Source organism: Vulpes vulpes, chromosome X, assembly GCF_048418805.1.
Source record: "Vulpes vulpes isolate BD-2025 chromosome X, VulVul3, whole genome shotgun sequence".
Classification (NCBI taxonomy): domain Eukaryota; kingdom Metazoa; phylum Chordata; class Mammalia; order Carnivora; family Canidae; genus Vulpes; species Vulpes vulpes.
The window spans coordinates 37,887,336-37,908,208 of record NC_132796.1 but is presented as its reverse complement, the minus strand read 5'-3'; the positions used below and the strand labels follow the sequence as shown (position 1 = coordinate 37,908,208).

General features: G+C 42.0%; 1 non-coding gene across 1 annotated transcript; it reads left to right on the top strand.

Annotated features, from left to right (window-relative positions):
• The first annotated feature begins 19,162 nt into the window (after nt 1-19,162).
• Nucleotides 19,163-19,269, top strand: LOC112930010 (U6 spliceosomal RNA). The gene has a single exon (XR_003237034.1). It is a non-coding gene; the product is annotated as a U6 spliceosomal RNA (small nuclear RNA).
• The last annotated feature ends 1,604 nt before the right edge of the window (nt 19,270-20,873 follow it).

The following is a 20,873-nucleotide window of genomic DNA, read 5'->3' as shown; positions in this document are numbered from 1 at the left end:
GGGACTAGAGGGGGGCATTTAATATGACTCATATTTTCCAAATTCCCTGGAAACCATAGAAAATATTTCCTTCAAATCCCATTACATACATTACAACCTATTGTCAAAGCTTCTCCCATAGAAATGAGGAGAATATGCTTGGAAAACTAGAGAATCATAGAACAGTGGCATTGGGAGAGTCATTAGAAAGCACCCGTCCTCTTCTCTCCCTAAACAGATGAGCAAATGGAGACCTGCAGAAACCCAGGAGCTTGCCCACAGTCACACACCTAGTCTTGGATTTGGAACTAGAACCCAGGCTTCCTGCTCCACAGCTATGGGTGCTCCCCTTCCCCCACCAGCGAACAGATTCTCAGTCTTTTCGGGCTCTTGGATCCTGAATATAGTGAATGGGCTGGAAAAGAGTGAGAGAGACAGAATAAAGTTTAATGGGGCATATCAAGGCTGAGAAAGAGGAAAAAGAATTATATTTTCCCTAAAGACCTCAAAATAGCCCTGGGAACGGAGAGAATTTAGACATTATTGGATATTGAGTTACTATGGAATTTGTATTATGTCTTTGAAAAATTAAACATATTTAGCCTTATTTTAATGTCTACCCAGAAGGATTGAGAGAGAACCAAAATGAAAACATTGATCAGTTAAAAGCACTACTCCTGGAATGCCTGAGGAATGTTCACCCATCTTCCCCATTTGCTATGCATGAATAAAGGGAGACGAAAATGCATTATAATCTTAGTAGCTCACATCTTCAAATTCTGTAAGATAATCCATGATGGTGGAGGGCAAGCCTCTTGTTAACTGATTTTACCCTCATCATTTATAAGCATTTAATAATGATGGGTTAACACTGCACTGGAAGATAGAGGGGATTACGGACTGAATTGCTTTTCTTGAGTTTCCCAGACCAATCTGGGGATCTGTTCGAGTATGTCATTTCTTCCTTGTGACATGGGAGGAATTACGGTACAGACATGCTTTGGGCCACTTCTTCAGGTCCTGCTGCAACATACACACATGAGCAAGACGGCTGCCCAATATGGAACACCAAATGCATGGGGGTCAGGCCATTGGGGAGGCTTATATCAATCAGAGAGGCAAGTCATATCCTGCTGATGCTGCTCCCTTCATGACTCCAGGGCACTGTCACATTGTGGAGGACAGACACGGCCATTCCCTTCGGGACCTAGAACAGTGGAGAGGCTTGGTTCTGGAAAGAGAGGTTCTGTGCATGGCTGTAGCATTACACACTGGGAGGAGCGTTTGCTTAGTCATGCCTGTTTCAGTGTGCAAACTGGTGTCCAGCAACTACTTGCAGAAGGAGGATATTTCTTGAGAGAACAACACGTGCCAACAAATCAGGGTTTTCCTCCAGTCTTCACTATATTAATGAAATGTTTGGGTATAATCTGCCATAAATGCGTAAGAGCGTTGGCCTTTTCTTTAATTCAATTATGAGCGTCACTTCAAATTTCTCATTGATTAGAGCCATTGTGTGCCCTCTGATATTAATACCATCTTCTCGGGGGCACCTGGGTGGCTCAGTGGTTGAGTGTCTGCCTTCAGCTCAGGGCGTGATCCCAGGGTCCTAGGATCAAGTCCCACATCGGGCTCCCTGCGTGGAGCCTGCTTCTCCCTCTGCCTGTGTCTCTGCCTCTCTCTGTCTCTGTGTGTCTCTCATGAATAAATAAATAAAATCTTTTTTAAAAATACCATCTTCTCACTTGGCAGACAGAACGTTTTAAATTTGGTGACTACGGTGAATGTGGACATGAGCCAAGGAAGGATTTGTTGCTCTAGCCGTCAATCCCTTCAGGAGCTGCTTCAGCTACAGGGTCACCTTGCCCAAGGGCATGTTCTTCTAGAGGTGGCTCGGATGCAGAAACTGATGGAAGTTGGGGGGTCTAAGAGCCTGGCCATCCTGACTCGATGAAAGACAACGTTAGCAGGCAGTTCTAGCTCCAGAGGTTGGGTTGACTGAGGCATGCCACCTCCATGTGTCTTTGGGCCCAAGCTTGCCTCCCCCCCGGACCCCTTGCTCCCACAGGTGCTGACCCCTAATCAATACCTGAGCCACAAGCTCCACCTTAGCATCTGACTCTTGGGAACCAAGCCTATGGCAGTAATTCTTACATCTTTTAGTGGCCTATAAAAAAGGAGACAAGTGTGTTTAAGCCATCTAATCTCATTACATGTGTGGTCCATAATACGTGGGGTTCAAATCAATGTTTGTGCTTCCTCTGAAAGCATAGTTTAAACATATATGGCAGCACCCGCCGTGCGTCAGCTAGAATGCCAAGAGCTGGAGAAACTGAGGTTAAAAAAAAAAAAGAGCCATAGCCTTGCTTTTAATAGGTACCCAGGCCAGAGAGACGGAGAGTTAACTATAATAAGTGATAATCAACCGAGCAGATAATCTTGTGTGCTTGGCTTTAAGGCAGCCATCTTGGAAGTAAGGAGAAACGTGACTTTAGATACAACATCAGCATTTGTACAGCATTTGCACAGATAGGGTGTCATCTGGCTTTCAGAATATCCTTATGGAGTAAGTTAATTATTACAAAAATCGTACAGATAAGAAACCGGAAGTTGACTTTTGACCTTAAAGTCTTGTGCTTTCTTTGCCATTTCTAAACACCTCCTTTTTCTTTTTTTGAAAGCATGTGGGCAGAAGGAAGGGAGCTCCAAACCTCTTTGTGTCAGAACACGTCAGTTCTCATTAGCAAACTGTGATTCCGGAACGTGCACAGGACCTTGACCCAGTAGAACTTCAGAGCATATACTATTCTAATATAAACATCCAGGGAAAATAAATACGTTCCAAATTAAATTACGTGAGGCCAAAGCTGTGCTTATGACTTTAAAATCCTATCACATTTGGCTGTAATCTTTTTTTTTTAAGATTGTATTTATTTATTCATGAGAGATGCACAGAGAGAGGCAGAGACACAGGCAGAGGGAGAAGCAGGCTTCTCACTGGGAGCCTGACTCGATCCCCAGACCCTGGGATCACACCCTGAGCCAAAGGCAGACACTCAAACGCTGAGCCACCCAAGCGTCCCTGGCTATAATCTTTTGAGTAGCTTCAATGTTCCAGTGTTAGACGAACATGTTAGCTTGAATGTTCTATTTTAAAATTGTTGAGAGTTGGACAGGGCTCCCTAGGAGCAGTCTGACTTGTGTCATCACCATCATCATCTTTGTTGTCACCATTGTTGTCAACCTTGAATAACAGCGTATGATGAAGCAGACATCGTGATTAGCATTTTCTCTACTTTATCTCATTTAATCCTCCCACCTGACCTTGAGGTTAATATTACCTTTATTTTACAGTTGGTAGGAATAAGTGCTATGGTTTTTAATCACTCAGACTTTTTTCTGGCATCCCAGAGTTCTTTATTATCTTCAAAATCATCACCAAAAGTAACATTGTCATCATCATCGCAAAGCGTATATCCAGTATCTGTACATGCATATGTGCTGTGGAAATACATTTCAAGAGGTAAGTTCTCTCCTTGTAAGAGCTGGCATTCTAAAACCCTGCTTATGGTTTTAAATAACCAAATTCTTCACAATGCGTTCTCTTCTATTTTGGTCTACACCAGCAATGTGTTTTCCCATAATCCTAACATCCAATTATTTCCTTTTTCGCATTGGGACAATCTCATTCCCTTGTCCTTATTTGATTCCACAGTTCCATTTGTGATTCATGACTTTTTAGGTACCTGTTGTTGGAAGAGGCCATGAGAAACAAGAGTGCTAACATCAACACCAGTCTGAGAAGGAACACGGAAGGCATGAAGTTCAACTCTTGCTTTATAGAGGTTTTTGATTCCGTGTCTTCTGACTTCTCAACCAGGGCTCATGCCATTGGCTAATACTATGTTCCCGATTCTTCTGGAAAGACAGTTTCTCGTGAACAATGCAAAAGCACTCTCTAATGTTGCGTTGAAACTCACATCCTAAGATTTTGTTTGACTGTTTGCCCACTTTCACTGACTAATTCATAGTGCTTGGCACACACACTGTTGCATGTTAAGAGCATGAACTCTGGGGCCAGACTGCCCGAGTTCACATCCCTGATCTGCTGTTTGTGACTTTCAAGCAAGTTATTTGGCCTTTTTGTGCCTTGGATTCCTTGGCCTCTGTAAGTATGTATAAATTCCATGATATCATTATGAGGAGTAAATGAGTTAGTGGATGATGTGGAGAAACCTAGAACCATTCATAGTTCAAGCAAGTCATAACTTCTCAAACATGGCTTTGCTTAAGCTCAACATTATTCTTTTTATTTTTATTTTTATTTATTTATTTTTTAAAAAGATTTATTTATTTATTCATGATAGACATAGAGAAAGAGAGAGAGAGAGAGAGAGAGAGAGAGAGAGAGAGAGAGAGACAGAGACACAGGAGGAGGGAGAAGCAGGCTCCATGCTGGGAGCCCGACCCGGGACTCGATCCCGGGACTCCAGGATCGCACCCTGGGCCAAAGGCAGGCGCTAAACCACTGAGCCACCCAGGGATCCCCTCTTTTTTTTTTTTTTAGATTTTATTTATTTATTCATGAGAGAGGCAGAGACATAGGCAGAGACACAGGCAGAGGGAGAAGTAGGCTCCCTGTGTGGAGCCTGATGCGGACTCAATCTCAGGACCCTGGGATCACGACCTGAGCCGAAGGCAGACGCTCAACCACTGAGCCACCCAGGCATCCCAAGCTCGACATTATTCTTGACCATATCTTTCCCCAGCAACAAGTACGCATTCTTAAGATTCCTTGTTATATGACTGTACAATAAAAAGGTTTTATTTTCTGTAAAGTTATGGTACTACATTGATAGAAAGAAAGCAGAGCTGGTTGTAATTTTATCGCTGAAGTTTTAGCTTAAACTATTAGATCTTTTTATTTGCCCTCCTATGGGCCTGAGTCAGGCTTATATGGAAACAACCAAAGCAGTGAAACGTGCAAGTTTCTCAAGACTTCTTCTGGGAAATTAATTTGCTCTGAAAGAAGTGTATGGCCTTCTTATCCTCCAATTATCCAATTATTCTCAGAAACACTGTCCTCTCTCCCTTCTTCCCTCTACTCCCCACCCCCCTTGACAATTCCCCTTACAGCTCCAGCTAACAAGCCTTTTCTAAAGTGTGCTCTGAGTGCTGACTTGCTGAAAGAGCCGCAGAAAGACACGTTTTTCATTAAATTTAAATTTGGGAACACCAGAGAGTCACGGTCTACATGTTCCATTCCAAGGCAGGAAGGATTGTAGTAAATAGTACAAATTCGGGCATCTATTCCTTATGTTAATTCCTATTTTTCCAAAATAGCAGTCTTTCACCCAGAGCCAGACACCTTTGTAGCAAGTTTTGGATTTGAACAAAGGGTAGAATATCATATTAAAATTGGAAAATTGTAGGGGTGCCCGGGTGGCTCAGTCGGTCAAACAGCTGCCTTCAGCTCAGGTCATGCTCCCAGGTCCTGGGATCGAGCCGGGTGTTTGGCTCCTTCCTCAGCGGGGAGCCTGCTTCTTCCCATGCCCCACTCCCCATTCAGGCTCCCTCTCTCTCTCAAATAAATAAATAAAATCTTTAAAGTAGGGTCTGAACCGATACCAAAAGATCGGGTCTGAACCGATACCAAAAGATCGGGATAGTCCCCTGTATATTCTCAGACCATAATGCCTTGAAATTAGAACTTAATCACAACAAGAAGTTTGGAAGGACCACAAACACATGGAGGTTAAGGACCATCCTGCTAAAAGATGAAAAGGTCAACCAGGAAATTAAGGAAGAATTGAGAAGATTCATGGAAACTAATGAGAATGAAGATACAACCGTTCAAAATCTTTGGGACGCAGCAAAAGCAGTCCTGAGGGGGAAATACATCGCAATACAAGCATCCATTCAAAAACTGGAAAGAACTCAAATTCAAAAGCTCACCTTACACATAAAGGAACTAGAGAAAAAGCAACAAATGGACCCCACCCCCAGCAGAAGAAGACAGTTAATTAAAATTCGAGCAGAACTAAATGATATCGAGACCAAAAGAACTGTGGAACAGATCAACAGAACCAGGAGTTGGTTCTTTGAAAGAATTAATAAGATAGATAAACCATTAGCGAACCTTATTAAAAAGAAGAGAGAGAAGACTCAAATTAATAAAATCATGAATGAGAAAGGAGAGATCACTACCAACACCAAGGAAATACAAACGATTTTAAAAACATATTATGAACAGCTGTATGCCAATAAATTAGGAAATCTAGAAGAAATGGATGCATTCCTGGAAAGCCACAAACTACCAAAACTGGACCAGGAAGAAATAGAAAACCTGAACAGGCCAATAACCAGGGAGGAAATTGAAGCAGTCATCAAAAACCTCCCGAGACACAAGACTCCAGGGCCAGATGGCTTCCCAGGGGAATTCTATCAAACGTTTAAAGAAGAAATCATACCTATTCTACTAAAGCTGTTTGGAAAGATAGAAAGAGATGGAGTACTGCCAAATTCGTTCTATGAGGCCAGCATCACCTTAATTCCGAAACCAGACAAAGACCCCACCAAAAAGGAGAATTACAGACCAATATCCCTGATGAACATGGATGCAAAAATTCTCAACAAGATACTAGCCAATAGGATCCAACAACACATTAAGAAAATTATTCACCATGACCAAGTAGGATTTATCCCTGGGACACAAGGCTGGTTCAACACTCGTAAAACCATCAATGTGATTCATCATATCAGCGAGAGAAAAACCAAGAACCATATGATCCTCTCATTAGATGCAGAGAAAGCATTTGACAAAATACAGCATCCATTCCTGATCAAAACACTTCAGAGTGTTGGGATAGAGGGAACTTTCCTCGACATCTTAAAAGCCATTTACGAAAAGCCCACAGCAAATATCATTCTCAATGGGGAAGCACTGGGAGCCTTTCCCCTAAGATCAGGAACAAGACAGGGATGTCCACTCTCACCACTGCTGTTCAACTTAGTTCTGGAAGTCCTCGCCTCAGCAATCAGACAACAAAAAGACATTAAAGGCATTCAAATTGGCAAAGAAGAAGTCAAACTCTCCCTCTTCGCCGATGACATGATACTCTACATAGAAAACCCAAAAGCCTCCACCCCAAGATTGCTAGAACTCATACAGCAATTTGGTAGCGTGGCAGGATACAAAATCAATGCCCAGAAATCAATGGCATTTCTATACACTAACAATGAGACTGAAGAAAGAGAAATTAAGGAGTCAATCCCATTTACAATTGCACCCAAAAGCATAAGATACCTAGGAATAAACCTTACCAAGGAGGTGAAGGATCTATACCCTAAAAACTATAGAACACTTCTGAAAGAAATTGAGGAAGACACAAAGAGATGGAAAAATATTCCATGCTCATGGATTGGCAGAATTAATATTGTGAAAATGTCAATGTTACCCAGGGCAATTTACACGTTTAATGCAATCCCTATCAAAATACCATGGACTTTCTTCAGAGAGTTAGAACAAATTATTTTAAGATTTGTGTGGAATCAGAAAAGACCCCGAATAGCCAGGGGAATTTTAAAAAAGAAAACCATAGCTGGGGGCATCACAATGCCAGATTTCAGGTTGTACTACAAAGCTGTGGTCATCAAGACAGTGTGGTACTGGCACAAAAATAGACACATAGATCAATGGAACAGAATAGAGAACCCAGAAGTGGACCCTGAAATGTATGGTCATCTAATATTCGATAAAGGAGGAAAGACTATCCATTGGAAGAAAGACAGTCTCTTCAATAAATGGTGTTGGGAAAATTGGACATCCACATGCAGAAGAATGAAACTGGACCACTCTCTTGCACCATACACAAAGATAAACTCAAAATGGATGAGAGATCTAAATGTGAGACAAGAGTCCATCAAAATCCTAGAGGAGAACACAGGCAACACCCTTTTTGAACTCGGCCACAGTAACTTCTTGCAAGATACATCCACGAAGGCAAAAGAAACAAAAGCAAAAATGAACTATTGGGACTTCATCAAGATAAGAAGCTTTTGCACAGCAAAGGATACAGTCAACAAAACTAAAAGACAACCTACAGAATGGGAGAGGATATTTGCAAACGACATATCAGATAAAGGGCTAGTTTCCAAAATCTATAAAGAACTTATTAAACTCAACACCAAAGAAACAAACAATCCAATCATGAAATGGGCAAAAGACATGAAGAGAAATCTCACAGAGGAAGACATGGACATGGCCAACATGCACATGAGAAAATGCTCTGCATCACTTGCCATCAGGGAAATACAAATCAAAACCACAATGAGATACCACCTCACACCAGTGAGAATGGGGAAAATTAACAAGGCAGGAAACAACAAATGTTGGAGAGGATGCGGAGAAAAGGGAACCCTCTTACACTGTTGGTGGGAATGTGAACTGGTGGGAATGTGAACTGGTGCAGCCACTCTGGAAAACTGTGTGGAGGTTCCTCAAAGAGTTAAAAATAGACCTGCCCTACGACCCAGCAATTGCACTGTTGGGGATTTACCCCAAAGATTCAGATGCAACGAAACGTCGGGACACCTGCACCCCGATGTTTCTATCAGCAATGGCCACAATAGCCAAACTGTGGAAGGAGCCTCGGTGTCCACCGAAAGATGAATGGATAAAGAAGATGTGGTTTATGTATACAATGGAATATTACTCAGCGATTAGAAACGACAAATACCCACCATTTGCTTCAACGTGGATGGAACTGGAGGGTATTATGCTGAGTGAAATAAGTCAATCGGAGAAGGACAAGCAGTGTATGTTCTCATTCATTTGGGGAATATAAATAATAGTGAAAGGGAATATAAAGGAAGGGAGAAGAAATGTTGAGAAATATCAGGAAGGGAGACAGAACATAAAGACTCCTAACTCGGGGAAACGAACTAGGGGTGGTGGAAGGGGGGAGGAGGGCGGGTGTTGGAGGGGAATGGGTGACGGGCACTGAGGTGGACACTTGACGGGATGAGCACTGGGTGTTTTTCTGTATGTTGGTAAATTGAACACCAATAAAAATTAATTAAAAAAAAAATAAAAAAAAAAATCTTTAAAGTAAAATAAAATTGGGACGTTACAAGTCTATATTACCTAAATCCATACTGCCTAATAGAAATTTAATGTGAGCCACATAAATCATCTTAAATTTTGTAGTAGCTATATATATATATAAAATCGATTTTGACAACAATTTTACTTAATCCAATATATCCTGAATATTATAATCTTGTCATATAATCAATAGGAAGACCTATTAATGAGATATTTTACATTATTTTTCTCATACCAAGTCTTTAAAATTGGGTGTTTATTTTACACTCACAGTGCATAACAATTCAAACTATATATTATTTTTGAGATTTCATGGATGTACTGAAATCCCTGAGGAAAATGGCAGGTACGCTGGGCGAGTCTAAGAACGTAAGCAGAGAGGATGAGCCTTCAAATTATGAATGAGCCATCTTGGAACCTGGCAAGAAATTATTACTTAGGGACACCTGGGTGGCTCAGGTCATGATCCTGGGGTCCTGGGATCAAGTCCCGCATCAGGCTCCCCTCAGGGAGCCTACTTCTCCCTCTGCCTATGACTCTGCCTGTCTCTCTTCTGTGCCTCTCATGAAATACCCACCATTTGCTTCGACGTGGAGGGAACTGGAGGGTATTATGCTGAGTGAAATAATTCAATCAGAGAAGGACAGACATTATATGGTCTCATTCATTTGGGGAATATAAAAAAATAGTGAAAGGGAATAAAGGGGAAAAGGAGAGAAAATGAGTGGGAAATATCAGAGAGGGTGAGAGAACATGAGAGACTCCTAACTCTGGGAAACGAACAAGGGGTGGTGGAAAGGGAGGTGGCCGGGGGGTGGGGGTGACTGGGTGATGGGCACTGAGGGGGGCACTTGACGGGATGAGCACTGGGTGTTATGCTATATGTTGGCAAATTGAACTCCAATAAAAAAGATTAAAAAATGAATAAATTAAAAACATCTTTTAAAAAAAAGCAGTTGCTTGGACATTTCAGAGACTTTATTGTCAGTGTGGCTTCACCCAATGGTGCTCTAGGAGTCAAGAAACCTGAATGTGCTCCTGGCTCTACCACTAACCAGCTATGTGATCCAGAGTGTATCACTTATGCTTGGCACTACTGGGTTTTCTCATACCAGATTATCGTGTGCTCACTTCGGCAGCACGTATATTCTCATACCAGATTATGAAAATCTCTTCCCACATTATGAATACTCTAGCTACACACACACACACACACACACACGCACACACATGCACACACTCACACATACCCCTGCTCTAACACTTACTTATTCTGAAGGTAAAGAAGATTTTCTTTAAAAAAATTGAACTATAGTTGATACATAATGCATTAATTTCAGGTGTACAACAGAGTCATTTGACAAGTCTATATGTTGTGCTATGCTCACCACAAATGTAGCTACTGTCAATCTAAAGGAGCCTTTTAAAAAATCTGTTCCTGGGGATGCCTGGGGGAATCACTCAGTTGGACATTCAACTCTTGGTTTTGGCTCAGGTCATGATCTCAGGGTTTTGAGATCGAGCCCCACCTCAGGCTCCCTGCTCAGCTGGAAGTCTGCTTGTCCCTCTCTGCACTGTCTCTCTCTCTCTTAAATAAAACATAACTTTTTAAAAAATATAAAATAAAATAAATCTGTTTCTGTTGTATTTTCACCACTAAAAAACCTTATATTTTTGCTTATCAAGTTTCTCCATTTTGCCTTTTCTTCTTTTCAAGACTTGTGCCGGGTGCTGTTTTATATAAAGGATTAAAAATGAGAGCGAGCTCATTAAAATATTGCTTTGAGTAGTCTCAGAACATAGTGAATCGCGGATAATGCATCGTTCATTTTGAGAATTAATTTTTTTTTTAATCTGGTCTATTTCATGAAAAATGTATTACACATCTCCTTTTCTTTTCCTCCTAGCTCACTTTCTCTTCCTTTCTGACAAAGGCAGCAAGCAGCAGATGGATGGGAAGAGATCGGGGGTCGTTTGGTAGTGGGTGGATGGGTCAGCCATCCTTTTGCTTTTGTGTGTCGAGGCCCTGGATAGACGCCAAGAGTATTTGAGGAAACAAGAGAGCAATGCAGGCTTTTAGGCAGAGTGCTCATTCATAATTAAGTTGCTTAGTTGCAGGCCCGTCAAAGGAAAACTTCAAATACCCTGACGGCAAAGCCACCTGTGCTAAAAGCAGAAGCAGGATCATGCAGGGAAAAGGCAGGGCCAACAGCAGAGACTCAGAAAGCACTGAGCAGAGAGGACGTTTTAAAATACAAAAGCAAGAACCTGAGTTATGTGTCAGAGGAACCTGGCCAGCATTTGTGAGGTCGAAGATGGAGTGTCTACCGTTGGGGCCTGGGCTGATGTGCAGGAAGCTTACGCCTGGCTTTGTGCACTGTGCTGTCTCAAACAGGAGAGTGATTTCAGAATTACAAGCCAGTGACATCACTCATGGAATATTGACTCCACATCGAGTGTTGTGCTAGACTCGCTGAGTGCAGTCTCTAATTTAATCCTCTCCCTGACTTTGCTGTTGGTGACATTTTACAGATGGGGAAATCAAAACTCAGAGAGATCGGATGACTTGCCCTGAGTCTCCTGGGCAGCAAGGAGCCGAGGCCAACTGACCACAGATGTCTGCCTATTAAGCTTGAGTGTCTTTTTATTTTTGCTCCATCCACCCTCTGCCCCCACACCCACCTAAGTTTGACCTTCAGACCAGACACATTCCCACTGGATGACTCATCAGAGGTTCAGGATCAAAGATCAGTCTATTCTCAAAACCGCCTACCACTCAAGTCCTTTTAAGACCAGCCCCTATTCCTAAAAGGTCCTTGGGAGCTTCTAGGGAATCCAGGGACTCCGGCTAACCCCTGGGGGCCCTGTAAACAGGCCAAGGAAACTTCAGATCAGAATTTCCTTGGCCTTGAATCCGAAGGATTTGGGTGAAACTCAGCTGAGCTTCAGAATTCTGTAACAGAGGGCCGCCTGAGTGGCTCAGTGGTTGAGTGTCTGCCTTTGGCTCAGGTCGTGACCCTGGGGGATTGAGTCCCGCATGCGGCTCGCCCCTGGGAGCCTGCTTCTCCCTCTGCCTGTGTCTTTGCCTCACTCTCTCTGTCTCTCATGAATAAATTTTAAAAAATCTTTTTTTTTAAAGAAAGAATTCCATAACAGAAATCTGCCTAGATCATTTTATTTTGCTCACTGCAATGACATGAAGTAGAAGTATGGGACGAGGCCATCTTACATCACCTCCCCAGAACCACACTGATGGTAGAACAGGAGAGAACCCTAGAGAGAATCTAGTTGAAAGGCCTTGTTTTATGCACGAGAGGCTCAGAGAAACTTAGGTCACAAACTTAGCAAACAGCAACATGGGACCGGAGCTCCCATGTCTCCAACCAAGGCTAATGGCTACTGGATGACTACCCCATCCTCCTCTCCCTAACCCCATCCTCCCCAGCCATGCCACGCTCCTGCTCAACACCAACTTCAGACTAGGCCTAGGGGCAGGGTGCATTTCCAGAGCTAAAGAATGACAGATAACCTATATAAGAAAGCAAGCCAACACAGCTTCTGAGAAATGGGGCCTGCTCTTTCAAACTAGGCAAGTGCTGCAGACTATATGCACCTCTCCAAGCATGCCAAGATCACCACGGCATAGCTTGCGACGCGGCCCAGTGCCTCATTCTAGGTAGGCAAAGTTTTTCACAGCGTCAGTCCTCCATAGAACTATGTCATCACAGCAAACAGCTTTCTGAGGAACATTCGCGCCGGCAAGACATTTGGTACGCAGCCTTTAGATGGTGCTAATGTTCTACTGTAACACAGTCTGCAAGCACAGGATGCTCAGAAATCAAGGAAGTGGAAGAGAGCTCGAGAGGCTAGCTGTATTTCACCCGTCCTGTGCCAGGCCCTGAAAGCACACTTACAAACACTTTGGGAGGTATCTTGATGCAAATACATTTCTGAGGCTTTCACTGCCATAGCAAGGTCTTGGCAATGCTGAATGTACCAGACTGCTTCAGGCAGGTCTCATGCAGTCCCTGCCATCAGTCAGCACTTTAAATGTGAATACACATCCTCTGAATTCAGATTCGTCCTGTGTTTTTGTGCATTGATGAGAACTTGTGGCGATCTTGATTCATAAGGTCTGATTGTGCCACTAGATTGGGTGATGGAGCCATTCATTTTGTGAGATGGTTTTCATCAGGAAACCCTCATTCATTCACTTAAGAAAGGGCTGGTGAAACCTTCATTTTTCCCCCCTGGCTCTGAAAAGAAGGGTGGGGGAAAAACACATCACACCAGAGCAACCTTTCTACAGCAGGCTTTCATGTCTTACTTCTTCTCTTTTTCACATGCTGTGAGTCCCGAAGGCTCTGTGTGTCTCATAGTATCACCAAAAGAGACGATGCTTTGCCGTCTAGTTTTCTTATGTCAAAGCAGCGGGTGACAGGCTGTATCACAGTCACATTGAGAAGCTCTGGACATTGTTGAGGTTTTCTATGCAGAAAGAAAGTAACTCCTTGTCCATTCACATGGATGGCTCTGCACATGTGGGAACTGATAGAGGTTTTCAAAATAAGACTCCACACTTAGTATATATATGTATATATATATATATATATATATATATATATATATATATACACATGTGGGGCTGATGGATGCGTGTGTGCGTGCATCTGTGTGTGTGTGTGTGTGTGTGTGTGTGTGTTTGCCCATCTTGAGTACAGGAGGATTGGAGATCAGGGAGATGTGAAAGTTGAGGGGTAAAGATCCCATCCAGATCATCTGGTGGAAACAAATTTGGGAGAGCCATGATATCATTATTCTAATGTCTGAAATTGTATTATAGTGGGAAAAAATCAATTTATCCAGAAAGATCATGTAAGGAGCAGAATTAGAACTAGAGAGATGGAAATTGTTGGAAGATAGATTTCAATTAGGTTGCAGCAAGAACGTTTTTTAGTTTTTAAAATTAAAAAAAAAGATTCTAACTTGCAGAAGCATTGCAAGAGAAGTGCAAAGAATGCTCACATCCTGTTTGCCTAGATTCTTCAGTTGTTAATATTTTCCACATTTCATTCATGTATCTTTTGCTCATATACGTATTGATATTTTCCTGAATTTTTTGAGAGTAAATGGCATTATAATATCCATATATCCCTAAATATTTTATCATGCCAAAAAGTAAGGATATTGTAATTGGAATAAAATTATACACTCCATATTCAAATTTCAGCAAATCTTCCAAGGATGTCCTTCATAACAATATTTTTTCCTCTGATCCAGGGTCCATTAAGATATATTACTGGTGATGTTATTAAGTATGAACATTTTAAGATTTAGGATTTTCAAAGAAAGCAAAGCTGGAGGCATCACAGTTACAGACTTTAAGCTATATTACAAAGCTATAGTGATCAAAAACAGTATGATACTGGCACAAAAATAGACACATAGATCAATGGAACAGAATAGAAAACCCAGAAACAAACCCACAGTTCTATGGTCAATGAATCTTTGGCAAAACAGGAAAGAATATCCAATGGGAAAAAAGAACGTCTCTTCAACAAGTGGTGTGGGGAAAACTGGACAGCAACATGCAAAAGAATGAAATGGGACCACTTTCTTATACCTTAAACAAAAATAAATTCAAAATGGATTAAAGACCTAAATGTGAGACCTGAAACCACAAAAATTCTAGAAGAGAGCACAGGCAGTAACCTCTTTGACATCAGCTGTAGCAACGTCTTTCTAGATACGTTCCCTGAGGCAAGGGATATAAAAGTAAAATAAACTACATCAAAATAAAAAGCTTCTGCACAGCGAAGGAAATAATCAACAAAACTAAAAGGCAAACTGTGGAATGGGAGAAGATATTTGCAAAAGACATATCTGATAAAGGGTTGGTATCCAAAATATGTAAAGAAGTTTTAAAACTCAACACCCCCCAAAATGAATAGCCCAATTAAAAAAATGGGCAGAAGACATGAGTGGACATTTTTCCAAAGAAGACATCCAGATGGCCAACAGATAGATACATGAAAAGATGCTCAATATCACTGATCTGCAGGGAAGTGCAAATCAAAACCACAATGAGATATCACATCACGCCTGTCCGAATGGCTAAAATCAACAACACAAGAAACAACAGGTGTTGGTGAGGATATGCAGGAAGGGGAACCCTCTTGCACTGTTGGTGGGGTCACTCTAGAAAACATGGAGGATTCTCAAGAAGTTAAAAATAGAACTACCAGCAATCACACTACCAGGTAATTACCTAAAGGATCCAAAAACAGTAAATCAAAGGGATACATGCACCCTGATGTTTATTGCAGCATTATCTACAATAGCCAATTTTGGAAAAAGCCCAAGTGACCATGGATGGATGAATGGATAAAGAAGAATGGACAATGGAATATTGCTCAGCCATAAAGAAGAACGAAATCTTGCCATTTGCAGTGACATGGATGGAGCTGGAGAGTATAATGCTAAGCGAAAGAAGTCAGTCAGAGAAAGACAAATAGCATATGATTTCCTTCATATGTGGAATATAAGAAACAAAAAAAAATGAGCAAAGGGAGAGGGGGAAAAAGAGAGATGGAGACAAGCCAATAATTGGACTCAATTATAGAGAACAAACTGATGGTCACCAGAGGGGAGGTGGGTGAGGGGGATGTGTTAAATAGGGCATGGGGATTGAGGAGGGCACTTGCTGAGATGAGCACCAGGTGTTGTATGAAGTGTTGAATCACTATATTATACACCTGAAATAGTATTATATTGTATGTTAACTAACTGGAATTTAAATAAAAACTTTAAAAATGTTTAGGATTTTCAGAAATGAAAGGGGATGTACCAAATGTCAAACTCTAAATATCAGCTTGGCAAGTGTATCAATATATAGCTTACCAACTCAGGGCATGTGGTGGGATAAATAACCTATTTAAATAAATAACCTTAATCACCGAAAACCAGTTAAGGCTTTTTGTGTCCTGTGGGTGAAGTTTGCCTGTCCTAAAGTCATGAAAATATCCTCTTATGTCTTCTGGAAGCTTTACAATTCTAAGTTTTGCGTTTAGGTTTATAATACGTTCCAAATAGGGGCATCTGCCTGGCTCAGTTAGTAGAGCATGCGACTCTTGATCTCAGGGTTGTGAGCTCAAGAGCTGTGTTGGGTGGAGAGATCACTTAAAAATAAAATCTTCTTAAAAAAATACACCCGAAATAAATTTTTAGTGAATGGAGTGAAATAGGGGTCGAGTTTCTTTAACATTTTTTTTCCTATATAATAGTTCCATTTCTTTAGAACATTAGGCCTCTGCTTATCGTCAGATATAATTTCATAGATGAAGAGATTTGGCCAAAGGGTTGCACCCAGATGCAGAGCTGAGCAGAGAGGGCATTGCATTAGAAGGATGTGGTCATTGGAGGGGCTGAGGGATGGCGTTCCCTTGCCTTAAACGTCAGTGGTTGAGGATTAGTCCTGGAGATCTGATGTGTCACTTGTGATCTTTGTGCTGAATTTCAGAAGATAACAAAGGATTTGCTTGCTGCCTCAGAAAAGACTCATCAGTGGGCTGGCCAAATAAGTTACCACTCAGGGGAAGTTATGCCGAATTCCAACGTGGATTTAACCCCAAAAAGATAGAATACTATGTGAGTTCATTTCAGAGTGCAGGCCAACTTAGTCAGAAGAGACATTCAAGGGGTGCCTGGGTGGCTCAGTCGATTAAGTGTCTGCCTTCAGCTCAGGTCATGATTCCAGGGTCCTGGGATCGAGCCCCTCATTGGGCTCCCTGCTCAGCGAGGAGCCTGCTCCTCCCCCCCCCTTCCTTTCCCCTGCTTGTGCTCTCTCTCTCATCAATCAATCAATCAATCAATCAATAAATCTTAACAACAACAACAACAAAAAAAGACATTCGAACTGAGACTCAAAGGATAAGCAGGAGAAAACAGGTGGAGAGGAGGGGCAAGATGTCCCCCCGTGCATGCTGGGGTGGAGGATCTGGCAACCAGTGCTAGGCAGCCATGGAGACCAGGTGTGGGAAGTGAGATGGACGAGGGAGGAGCCTGAAAATGGCATGAGCAGCCAGGCAGGCACTGATTTGCCTCTCTAGGGACTGTGCTGTGCTAGGAATCTTAGACTGGATTTTAGGTTCACTGTGAAGCCTCTGAAAATTGGTGTTAGTGACTTTTCTGCCCAAAGAGCTTTCATGCACAAAAATTCTTACAGTCACTTGTGTCTTACTATTTAATTTATCCATGTTATAGAAATAAAAACCTATACTTTTAAGATTTTAAGCTCAACTTTTAAGTTACATTTATAAGCCTGGCGATGTTCTGCATGAGAAAAATAATTTTCAACTTAATTGGTTATTTAATTACTGTGCACTTATTTCATAAATCTGACAGATCATATTCTCCCAAATATTTAATACCAGGACCATCTTTAATCAATCGAATTACGTTAGATATTTTAAATGACGTTTACAAATGTAATATATTTGATTCTCTCACATTCACAGAGGCAGACTCACAAATCTTACGTGAGAAATATGCCTAAATTCAGTAATGAAATTCTTTTAAGCTTTTCAAGTATCTTTGGGAAAAAGAAAAGAGAAGTTTACTTGGATCAGTGCAAGTTTTCAACACTTGTCAGTATACTTGACCCAACACAGTTCGTGCATTGTTCTTTTTTTTTTTTTTTACAGATTTTATTTATTTATTTATTCATGAGAGAGAGAGAGAGAGAGAGGCAGAGCCACAGGCAGAGGGAGAAGCAGGCTCCACATAGGGAGCCCGATGTGGGACTCCATCCTGGGGCTCCAGGATCAGGCCCTGGGCTGAAGGCGGTGCTAAACCGCTGAGCCCCCGGGGCTGCCCTCGTGCTTTGTTCTTGTTTTTAATACTTTCCTTGTGTTACTTAGTCAAGCAGGGGGAAGGCATTTACCAGATCAGTTTAGCTGAGATTTCTGTCAGAAATTCTGGGTCAGGGGTGCCTGGGTCAGGGGAGAGGAAGAGAGGGAGAGGGAGGAGCAGGCTCCTCGCTGAGCAGGGAGCCCAACCAAGCATCCAGCTCTTGGTTTTGACTCAATTTGTGATCTCAGCGTCGTGGGATCAAGTCCCACATCGAGTTCCGTTCTGCACTCAATGCAGAGTCTGCTTGTGATTCTCTCTCCCTCTGCCCCTCCCACTCTTGCTCACTCTCTCTTTCTCTCTAAAATAAATAAATAAAATCTTTAAAAAAACCTGAAATTCTGGGCTGTAAAAATCTGACCAGAAGTTTCACAGGGCAAGTGTTCTATTTCTTTGTTTGTTTCTTTGTTTCTATTTTGTTTTAAAAGGTACCCTGGGGAGCACCTGGGGGGCTCAGTCAGTTGAGCATCTGCCTTTGGCTCAGGTCATGATCTCAGGGTCCTGAGGGTCCTGGAATGGAGCTCCAAGTCTGGTTCCCTGCTCCTCCCTCTCCCCCAGCCCCTCCCCCAGCCCTGCTCATGCTCTCTCAAACTTTCTATCTTAAATAAATAAATAAAATATTCTTTAAAAAATAAATAAAAGGTACCCGGGATTTGTTTCATTCAGGTATGGACATGACATGGACATGACTGCCAGGAAGGATTAAGTTCTTACCCACAGTTCTCTGGAATCAGGAGGCATTCCAAGCCATGTAAGGCCACATGCAGAATCACCAGGGTCAGTCAGGAGGCAGAAGAAGTGAGGCGGAAACGTGGGCTGAGCTTTTATTTTGGTTTTCACAGGAAGGAATGGGCGAGGCAGGGTAGGCAAACAGGGCAGACCTAGGATTGAATAGTTTGAATAATTGGGGCAGGCCCTGGGCTAGAAGGGCAATCCCTAGTTGGCTGGTACCTGACACTGGGGTGATTTAGGACAAAGGGACAGTGTTCTGGACTGCAGGAGCCCCTTAAAAGGAAGGGCATGGTGGATACAGACTCAGGACTGGTTGGTTTGCAGCAAAGTGTTTGCTATCTCTAGGAATTAGCGAACTCTAGAAAAGGCAGGCCCTCCCCAAGTCGTCAATGCCCCAAGATGTCAAAGCACCATAAGGTAGAGAAAATAAAAAACACGGTACTGGTTTGGGCAGCACAGGTACTAAAATTGGAAGAATATAGAGAAGATTAGTGTGATCCCTGCACAGGGATGACGCACAGATTTGTGAAGGATGCCATATTTTTAGATGAACATTTTTTTCCTTAAAAAAAATAAAATGAGTGGCTGCACCAGTTCACATTCCCACCAACAGGGCAAGAGGGTTCCCTTTTCTCCGCATCCTCTCCAACATTTGTGGTTTCCTGCCTTGTTAATTTTCCCCATTCTCACTGGTGTGAGGTGCTATCTCAATGTGGTTTTGATTTGTATTTCCCTGATGGCAAGTGATGCGGAGCATTTTCTCATGTGCTTGTTGGCCATGTCTATGTCTTCCTCTGTGAGATTTCTGTTCATGTCTTTTGCCCATTTCATGATTGGATTGTTTGTTTCTTTGCTGTTGAGTTTAATAAGTTCTTTATAGATCTTGGAAACTAGCCCTTTATCTGATACGTCATTTGCAAATATCTTCTCCCATTCTGTAGGTTGTCTTTTAGTTTTGTTGACTGTATCCTTTGCTGTGCAAAAGCTTCTTATCTTGATGAAGTCCCAATAGTTCATTTTTGCTTTTGTTTCTTTTGCCTTCGTGGATGTATCTTGCAAGAAGTTACTGTGGCGGAGTTCAAAAAGGGTGTTGCTGTGTTCTCCTCTAGGATTTTGATGGAATCTTGTCTCACATTTAGATCTTTCATCCATTTTGAGTTTGGAAAGTTTTCTTTGGAAAACTGTGTGGAGGTTCCTCAAAGAGTTAAAAATAGACCTGCCCTATGACCCAGCAATTGCACTGTTGGGGATTTACCCCAAAGATTCAGATGCAATGAAACACCGGGACACCTGCACCCCGATGTTTCTAGCAGCAATGTCCACAATAGCCAAACTGTGGAAGGAGCCTCGGTGTCCATGGAAAGATGAATGGATAAAGAAGATGTGGTCTATGTATACAATGGAATATTCCTCAGCCATTAGAAATGACAAATACCCACCATTTGCTTCAACGTGGATGGAACTGGAGGGTATTATGCTGAGTGAAGTAAGTCAATCAGAGAAGGACAAACAGTGTATGTTCTCATTCATTTGGGGAATATGAATAATAGTGAAAGGGAATATAAGGGAAGGGAGAAGAAATGTGCGGGAAATATCAGAAAGGGAGACAGAACATAAAGACTCCTAACTCTGGGAAATGAACTAGGGGTGGTGGAAGGGGAGGAGGGCGGGGGGTGGGGGGAAATGGGTGACGGGCACTGAGGGGGACACTTGATGGGATGAGCACTGGGTGTTATTCTGTATCTTGGTAAATTGAACACCAATAAAAAATAAATTTATTATAAAAAAAATAAAATGAAAAACCTTGATTAATATATCCTGAAACTTCCACTCGAGGATGAAGCAGGCAGTTGTTGGGAGGGCCTCCATTTTGTATCTGCTTTTGCCTGCCACATCACCTGTCATACCAAAGCCACCAATTTCAGATTCTAGTAATAAATATTGCATAGAATTTCTGGTCTGAAATAATTCATCTATCGTATTAGACAGGGCCCTGTTTGGGTCCTCTGATTATATTTCCCTTCTGCATAACCACTAGCAATACCCTACATTGGAACCTATGACATTATACGTGGGTAGACTATTGAACCCTGTCCTCTGGCCTCATCATGTCATCCATCTTTTTTCTCTTTCTAAGTCCCACATGCCT